At 35.1% G+C, this 8,398-nt stretch overlaps 1 long non-coding RNA gene across 1 annotated transcript; it reads right to left on the reverse strand.

Annotated features, from left to right (window-relative positions):
* LOC109713359 lies at positions 3,848–5,902 on the reverse strand. The gene is made up of 3 exons (XR_002217092.1): positions 5,073–5,902; positions 4,883–4,991; positions 3,848–3,967 (listed from the first exon to the last, which is right to left on the reverse strand). It is a non-coding gene; the product is annotated as an uncharacterized LOC109713359 (long non-coding RNA).

Raw genomic sequence — 8,398 nt, forward strand, 5'->3', positions numbered from 1 at the left:
TGAAAGTTTAATTTTAGTTTTAGAAAAATTTCGAGAAAAAAAATAAATAATAAACACTGTAGAGAAAAGGATTAGAAAAAATCTATGGATCGAGGCGTGCAGAGTACTGTCCTATAAGCGAAATTGCCCCTCCATATACGAGGCTTCCCGACAATTACTTCAAGCGATACAACGACTACGTTCTACCCCGTCGGCACGCTTTCAAGGTGGCGCAAAACGAACCTAACAAGCTTCAGATCCAGCAAAGAAAGCTCGGCGAAAATCAACGCAAAAGATCAATGACAAGAAAACAGAAAAATGCGAGGTAGAGGATAGAGTTTTGCTCTTAGGTATGGTTAGGTTCTGGTTGAACTCACGCAACCTCCTCCAATATATATAACCAAGACAAGAAATCTTGCTTCAACGTATCTATCCATCCAAGGCAAGAATCTTGCTTTAACGTGTCTAACCCGTGTAGAACAAGATAAGCCTAAGATTATATGGGATACGGATTAGGATTAGAATTATGACAAAGATAAAACTGAAAAATAAAAATAAAATAAATCGGGTGTATGAACCGCGCGCGCCGCCACCTGCCCAGCTCAGCTCGTGCTCGTGCCGTGCGTGTGTTTAAACGAGAGCATTACTCTCATTTTCTCCCAAGCAACTAGCTTGAGAATAAAGAAATATATAAATACCAACAACACCATTTTAGTTTTCAATGTGGGACTAAACTTTACATATGAAAACTTTAGTTGAGCTCCCAGGAAAGGCCCATCAAGTGTTGGGCTGCTCAAGAGGCCTAACAAATTTTAAATCACCAAAAATCCAATAAAATCCAACATAGTATAACACTACTGTTAAATGTTAATTTGATTTATTAGAACAAAGAGTACAATTTTTTGTTTTCAAAAATTATAATTTTCGTCTCAAAGAGTGTAATTTTCGTTTCAAAGAATGCAACGTTCTTCTCAAATAGTGTAATTTTTTTTGAAACCGTGCAACTTTATATTAACAGTGCAACTTCGTCATCATCTTCTTTCTTCTTTAGTTTTTGGTCTTTTTCTATAGCAGCAATGATACATAATGATCTTTCAAGAAGAAAAAAATAAATTTTTTATTTTTTTATTTTTATTTTTTATTCTTCTTTTTTTTTAATTTGTTGTATATTTTTTTTGCTCCTTGGGGAAGTGTGGACGCGTCTTTGTCTTCAACCTTATGGGTGATAGCTAGCACCGCCTCGGTCATGGCCTCATCGCCTCCGTTCGCTCTGTCCTCACTCTCTCCCGCTTTGGGTCCTCTTTCTCTAGCGTCGGCGGCGGAGGTGGAGGCAGGGGAAGAGGAGGCAACGCCATCTTTGTTGCCGTTGCCAAGGGCCGTAGAGGCGGTGAAGGAGGCGATGAGGGTTGGAGAGGAAAAAAAAGAACGAGAGAAAAAAAAAAAAACAAGAGTGAAAAGTTTAAAAAGGTGAGGAGGAAGACAAACAAGACGGAAAAAGACGAACATGAAAAAAAAAAAAGAGAGAAAGAAAAATAATGGTATTTTAGTCAGTTTATTAAAAATCTGAATCGAATCTGTAAAATTCAAAAAGGCGGCATATTTTTGCAAAAACTTAAAACCAATGAATTTCTTATGCAAATTGGCCAATAGTTTATATAGGGAAAAAGAACTATCTATACATAAAGTTAATCAAAATAAGATCTCTAATATACAAATTTATAAGTGCGGATGACTCGGATGTATAAATATATCTTTTAAATTGGATGTATTATTAATGATTAATACTTTAAAATAAAATACGATATGATCTAATTTGATATACCATATTTAAGTATTTTATTATAATACAAACTTTTATTTTTTATGTATATTTTAGAATTGGTTTACAGTGCACCGGGTGCGTCTAATTATACGACAAGTGGCATCATTGTATTCGCTGACCCACTAAGATACGCGTGGCTTGGCTTGTCGTAATAAGGAAAAGTCTAGAATGCATCAGTTATATTGCTGACGCGCGTGGTGTAAGTCTTATCATTCTTAGATATATCCGTCCCATCATAATTAATAGAAAAATATTTTTATTGTACCTTTTTTAAGAAAAGAGATGATTGATTTTTTATTGATGATGTGATGCAAGTACGATATTTTAGACTTTCTCAGCCGTGTTAGAGAGAGGAAAGAAGGGAGAAGAAGGAAAAAGAAACTTTATGAGATGGCGAAACGTGGTTGAAGTGTGATGTGACTGAATTAAGAATTAATGTATTGTTAATGTTAATTGTTAATTGTTAATTGTTAATGTTAATATTAATTATAATTATTATTATACTTATATTATAATAATTATTATTAAGTTAAAAATTACAAATTATAGATTAGTCTTTAATACTAAAATGTAATCCGATAAACCTGGAAGAATTTATCTATACCGATTTTTTATGACACAAATTAGGTGCATTGTACATTACAATCAACATTTTATTATAAAATTTTAAATTTTATTAATTTATTGATGTATTTTATCTCATTTGGATCTTATAGTGCTACTCTGCGTCTTTAAAACTCCATAATAGAACCTCAAAATTAGAATTTAGTTTTTTCGGAATATTTTTATGGCTTATGGCATTATATTAGAGGCATTTATAAGCACAAACCCATAGCTACCGTTTGGTTCGGGATTAAGTAAAAACTATTTATTTCAGGGATAAGGTTAAGTTCAGGGTTAAGGGGGTTAGAGTAATTTTGTGTTTGGTTGAGAATTTGTTTAGTCCAAGTATAAGAAAAATAGTGTTGGTGGGAGTAGGTGGAATAAAAAGAATAGTGGGTTGTTATAAATAGAAAAAAATAATTTTCTCTAATTTTTATATTTGAATTTAAATTTTTTATTTTATATTTCAAATTTCAAATTTAAATAGATAACTTTTAAAATTACAGAATTCAAAATTAAACTTTATTTTTAAATCTCGAATTAAAAAATTTAAAGTTATAAAATTTAAATCAAATCTAACAAATATAAAATTTAAATAATAATTAAAAATAATAATTTAAAATTTAAAATTTAAAATTTAAAATTTAAAATTTAAAATTTAAAAATTAAAAATTAAAAATATAAATATATATTTTAAGATTGTAAAATTATAATTTTAAAATTTTAAATATAAATATTAAATTAAAATTATTATAATTAAAAATAATTATTAAATTTTAAAATTTAAAATTTAAAATTTAAAATTTAAAATTTAAAATTTAAAATTTAAAATTTTAATATTAAATTTTAAATTCTATATTTATAATTAAAAATTAAATTTTAAAAATTTAAAAATTTTAATATTATCTTAAAATTTTAAATTTTATAATTTATAATTTAAAAATTAAATTTAAAAATTTAAAAATTTTAATATTAATTTTAATATTACAAATTAAGCATTTTAAAAATTTCAAATATAAAATGTCAAATTTCAAATTTAAACAATTAAATTTTAAATTTTAAATTTTAAAAATATTAATATTAATTTTAAGATTAAAAATTATAAATTTTTAAAATTTATAATTTAAAATTATAATTTTAAAATTATATTAAAAATTAAATAGGGGTGGGATTAACTTTAATCCCACCCCTATTCTGGGGGTGGTGTCACGCCCCGAATTACACGTTCTCCAGGCACGCCAACAAATCCGCCGTACACAAAGAAATTTTCTCTGTATACGAAGCGATAGCTGTATCTGTAAAACATACAATACTACAAACAGTAGTATAGAGCTGCTAGAGGAACCAGTAACTAAAAACAAACTGAGTTTCATATACATATATCAAATCCAAAATACAAAACTACTCGCACTGGCGAGTTAAATAACTGTATGTACATGAACTCCAACAAAACAACTATCTGCAGTAGGGGCACCTCTAGCTCGGTTCGTCGGGTAGGGCTCTAACTCGCGACGCCCTAGCATCGGTCCAGATCAACAACAGCAGTAGTCGAAGGCGACGACTCTGTAAAAACAGAGGTAACAACTGGGCGTGAGAATTACTGTAAAAACAAGTAGTCCTCAGTGGGTACCGCCTTCAACTCATTGGTCCACCCACTAAGTCTACAGAGATAAGCAGGAATTGTAAAGAAAGCTGGAACAAAAATTTATAACTAAATACCGCTATACTATCATACTCTAACTCTAACCCTCTATAGAACAATGTCATCTCAGACCCAATCTATATAAGGACTGTAAACATACCCGTCCCAGGGACTGTGAACACACCCGTCTCGCCCGGTTGCGACTATCCAGTTACCTCCACACTAAACAGTCCGTGGAGAGCAAGTCCAACCTGCACGAACGACACCAACGCAAACGCACAAAGCCCGCCTCCGGAGTGGCACTCGTGGGCGCTACCCAACCGAGCATGCAAGCGTATCTCTGTCGAGCTAAATCAGGCTCTAACAAGCCAAAGACAAGTAACTAGGGTCAAAACAGGTCTAGAAATCAAACCCACGTGCCCTCGGCACAATCTGCAACTAAAATAGAAATCTGGGTCCACCGCTAACCCTGACGGCACCCGACGACCCGAAACAGCCTAAACTCTGCTGAAAAATAAGCTCGACACCCCAGCACGAGCGTAAATGCCTTCTAAACTACCCCAGATATCCATCGCACTGATACTGTGCCGATACAGTGAAACACGGCTCCTAGAGCTAAATTCGGTAGTTTAAGCACATGACGGGTAAAAATGCTGGTTTCTCCTAAGTCAAACTCCAAGTCCAACATGTATCTTTACGATTCACTAATCATATTCTCAATGTTGATTTCATACATGATACAATCCAAGAAATTGAGCTACAACATGATTTACAAAAACTTGAAATCATACATGTCGACTAATACTGTACTTAGGCATAAACCGATGAAAACCCACCTCTAAAGCACTTCCTGACAGCAAGGAGGTCTCGAACCACAAGGACTTCCTCTGCTGGATAAACCGAAGCTCCTCCAAGTCAGCAACAAGAGTTCTTCAAACTCTAGACCTTAACAAGATCCAAAATCCATCAATACCACTATAATTTCAGCACTTAAGCTAAATTATCCACTTGTAATGCTAACATTACCTTCCGACTCCAAATCAGTTGAGGTGGAGTTCCAAAAGCAGTGAGTAGTGATGGAGTATGAGTCTCAGGTCCAAAATCCCACTGTTTCCAAAGATCGTATCAAGAAAGTTCAAGAAATCCAAAAATCAGGTCCAAAACCATAGCAGTCCAGAAACCTGCAAAATTGACTGAGTTAACCTTAACCAAAATCTGCAATTCAGGACTTCCTGGATTCCTCTGGAAGTCTAGAATCCAACAAACTAAGTTTCGTCACAATCCGACTTCCCTACGTCGCGCACGAGCAAAAACACTGAAGGTCGTCGCTGGAAAAACTGCAGAATCAGCACCTTGCAAATCTTGGAGTTGTGGATCTTGATGCAAATTAAGAAGATTTGAGGGATTGAAGAGCAAATTCAGGGTTCTCTGTGAAGGACAGGTGAAAAGAGCTCAAAGGGGACGTACACCAGGTATTTATAGGGTGCTGGAGTGGTCAGATAACCCTCAGGAACAATTGCTGAAATCTGCTGTCCCTGCAGAAAATCCGAGATCTGGGCGCTCTAAACTAAGTTCTGGGCGTCCAGAACTTTCAGCCTGCACAAATGCTCCCCTTCGATTCCTCCTCCCGCGGTGTGCTGCGCCCGTAAACGGCTCCGGCGGACCTCACCTACCACCAGCCACGTGTCAACACAAACGATATTCACTATGTAAAATTTCCGGACCCACTTCTGGGCGCCCGGAACATAGGATCCGAATTAGCTTCCAGTTTCAGTTAATTTCAGCACTCAGTTCTGAGCGACCTAAACCGTGTTCTGGGCGCCCGAATCTGGCAAAACTCCAGTTTTGCTTATTTGAGTGCGCCGAGTCTATTTCTGCATCCAATTCGTACAGAATTGACTCCGACTCAGTCCGACACTCTCCAGATGTGTCGACCAGTCACTAATACTGTAGCCAATCCTATCCAACCCTCTGGAATGCTACAGGTGGGGTAGCTAACACTACTCCAAATAGGCTAACTGGATGGGGGGAGGGTGGGGTAGCTAACACCACCCCAAATAGGCTAACCGGTTAGCCTATTTGGGGTGGTGTTAGCTAACCCCACCCCCCTAAAATCATGTTTGGAAATAAAACCGGGGTTAAGGGGTTATCCCACCCCTTAACCCCGAACCGAACCAATCAAATGTAGGCATTCGAAATCTAAATTATAATTTATGCCCTTCTAAATATATGAATTTATCAAAAACTCAATCGTAAGCTTACTCAAGGAGGGTTGAGTACAAGTATAGTTAATGGAATATTGATTTTATCTTTGACTGTACCCTGATAAGGCAATATATTAACACATATTAATTTTATTTTTTTATTTAGGATATTTAACTTATCACGTATTTTTTTATGGATTAATTGCATACAGGTTCTACAAATATAGTAAATTACCTATATATATCTTTATAAAATTCAACTTTCATATATTATTCCAGCGAAAGTTCTAATATTTTCAAATATGTTCCTGTCGTTAGAATCCGTGTTAGTTTATGAGATAACTTGACATTTTTATCCTTTTATATAATATTATTATTATTTTTAGAGGAATATATTTATGATGGTAAAATTGATATTTCACTTATTTGCTGTTAAACTATAAATAGTTCTAACAGTAACAAACTAAAGGATATATTTGAAAATATTAGAGCTTTCGTAGGGACAATATATAAAAATTAAACTTTGTAGAAATATATTTATAATTTACTATGTTTACGGGGAGGCATTTAACTCTTTTTCTTATTTTCCTATTGTGAGATTATCACTTTCAATTTATTATTTTTTCTTTAAAAATAATTGTTAAAATTATGAATTTCTACCCTAGTTAGTTAATTCGCGATTAATACGCGAATTATACGCGTATTTTTTAAAATACGAATTAAACGGCGAATTTCGTATTTTTCACAAAAGTTTGAAAAAAAACGCGATTTTTTCGTCAAAAATTATTATTCGCGAATTAATCGCGATTCGCGAACAATTCGCCCAAAAAATCGGCGATCGCGGTCGCGGACTTGCGGCCGAGGAGCGGTCGCATCGTCGCCGCTCTTGTCGCAGCTCGCGTCCGCGCCGGTCTCGTCGCCGCTCGCGTCGTCGCCGCCCTCTCGTCGCCGCTCGCGTCGTCGTCGTCCTCCGCGCCCTCGCCGGCGCCGGGAGCAAGGGCGCGCGGCGGCGGATCCCATCTCCTCGCCCGAGTCGTCTCCAAAATGGGAAAGATGAACGTAAAAATTATCGGGGCTTTGGAGGTTGGGATTGGTGCGCGTCCACGAGGCTATTTCAGCCTCGTGGACCGCGTGAGGGAGGTCCACATCCACAGTGGACCTCCCTTCATCATACTATATATATATTATATATTATACTATATATAGTATATATATATATAATATAGCTATAGAGTACGGTATATATATATATAATTTTTATTTATAAATATAAATTCATTTATTATATATATTATTTTATTTTTATATAGAAATATTTATATAATATTTTATTTATAAATTGTAATTATATAATATATTAATTATTATATATTTATTATATAGCCGAATTTTTTATTCCGAAATTTTAATTGGTGAACGTATAATATCCGTATAAATCACGTATCCGAATCATTACCGAACCCGTTTTTTAACCGTATTTTTCAACGAATTTAAAAATTAAAAGACGAATTATATCCGAATTATATCCGTACCGAATTTTTGCCGAATCCGAATTAACTAACTATGATTTCTACCGAATGGTAAGTTTGCAAAGTTTTTAGTTCAATGGGGTTAAAATTATGAATTGCCACCTGTCGGATGGCTGTGCTGGGCCGGGTATCCATGAAATCCGGCCCAGCACGGCCGTACCCAAATTTTAATGGGGCCGATGTTGGCCGACTGTTGGCCCAGTTTGGCCCGGTTAAATGCGGGCTGTGCTGACTCGACACAGCCCACATTATACCCGGGTGATATTTTGAATTTCGAAGGGGTATTAATTAAATTAGACCGTTTCAAAGGGATACTTACAAAATCTGTAAACTCTTATTAGTTTTCATAATTTTGTCCACGTGGCAGGCTTATATCTTAATTATTGCTGTGGAGTTCATCTCCTTTGTTACTCATCAGTCATCTCCTTCCCTTAAACCTGCCATCTTTTAACGATCATGTCATTTTCCATTCTGTTTCTTTGGTAGAAGAGAACTTTTAGGGCTTGTTTGGTTCAAGAGTGGAATTGAAATGGATAATAGAATGAGAATGAATTGGAATGTCAATTGGATTGCCCCGCTCTCCCAAGACATTTGGTTCATTTTTGGATTGGAAATCGGA

This window comes from Ananas comosus, linkage group 7 (genome assembly GCF_001540865.1).
Source record: "Ananas comosus cultivar F153 linkage group 7, ASM154086v1, whole genome shotgun sequence".
In the NCBI taxonomy this organism is placed as follows: Eukaryota; Viridiplantae; Streptophyta; class Magnoliopsida; order Poales; family Bromeliaceae; genus Ananas; species Ananas comosus.